The 1,264-nt window shown below is 47.9% G+C and overlaps 1 pseudogene across 1 annotated transcript; it reads right to left on the bottom strand.

Moving 5' to 3' along the window:
• LOC308650339 (neuroguidin-like) lies at positions 1–1,264 on the bottom strand (annotated as a pseudogene). The gene is made up of 3 exons: positions 1,157–1,264; positions 632–1,004; positions 1–430 (listed from the first exon to the last, which is right to left on the bottom strand). The product of its transcript is annotated as a neuroguidin-like (transcript).

Genomic DNA, 1,264 nt, shown 5'->3' with positions numbered 1-1,264 from the left:
TCACCGCCGCCTCCGAGAACCGTTTTCCTTCCGACCTTGCTTAGGGATCTTCGTCCGCTTAACAGGATTCTGATCCTCATCAAGAGAGCCGTTCCTCCTGTTGATGCACTGATGTCACTGAAGGGAGTGAGGGAATGAAGCTGTGGGCTCAGGACATTTGCTCTTTGTCACCGTCCTTCCTCTGGCTTCCTGACACTTAAACGTGCTTTCCTTAGTTAATCCTATATTGTCCTCTTGACTCTGGCGAGTGACGTGAGGAGGGCCAGCATCTCAGATTTCTTCTGGAGCATCTGAGTACTGCTCGCTAAGTTCACGAATGACAGAACCACCTCTTGGCTCCTTCCAGATGCTTCTTCTCCTGCTCAGCTTCTGTGCCATCATAATGTACTGGCACCAGGTAGGTGGGACTTGTGTCTTGGATTTTCTGTACCTAAGGTTGTCTGGGGCAAATGGGTATTTAATTCAATGTTTACCAAGATTAAAATATAATTAAAGTGCTCTACTTTTGCTCCAATGTTCAATTAAAAAATTAAGGAGCCAGGTGTGGTGATTTGCCCAGTGCATGCCTGTCACCCCACTTACTCAGGAGGCTGAGCTGAGGCTGAACCTCTATCAGAGACCAGAAATCTACAAAAGGAGTGTCGATGGCCTCAGACTGGCCATCCTCTGTTTCATCTTCCTCTTCATCCTCAGAGCATAACTTGCTTATCGTATTGCTGGGATGAGGCTTCAAACAGAGTGGGTCCTTCTCACTGAGGCTGTCTGTCACTGCAATCTTAACCAGTTTGTCAATTTGACACTTCAGTTTTTGGTCCAAGGGACGAAGCTTTTCCAACACTGTGCAAATCTCTACAGTCTCAAAACTGCAGCATGTCCCTGAAGAGACCCTCCTGCGGCTTTGTCCAGGATGAGGTGACTCAGATCCATAAGGTACATGTGCAGCAGCTGATCTTAACTTTCAGGAAGCTGAGACCCTTCTCTGCAGGAAGGAGCTCCCGATGGAACTTTTTTTTTGCTTTAATATTTATTTTTTAGTTTTAGGTGAACACGTATCTTTATTTTGTTTCTATGTGGTGCTGAGAAGCGAACCCAGTGCCTCACGCATGCTAGGCGAGCGCACTGAACTTGAGCCACATCCCTAGCTCCCCGATGGAACTTTTGGGGTCAGTGCCTCCAGTGTTACAGCCACCATCTGTTCCTGGAGATGTTCCAAGGGTGTCACGGCACGTGGCGTATCTGACTCTAGCACCCCCAACGCCACCAT

This window comes from Spermophilus citellus, assembly GCF_964194105.1.
Source record: "Spermophilus citellus genome assembly, chromosome: 5".
Classification (NCBI taxonomy): domain Eukaryota; kingdom Metazoa; phylum Chordata; class Mammalia; order Rodentia; family Sciuridae; genus Spermophilus; species Spermophilus citellus.
This window is presented reverse-complemented; position numbering and strand designations above follow the sequence as displayed.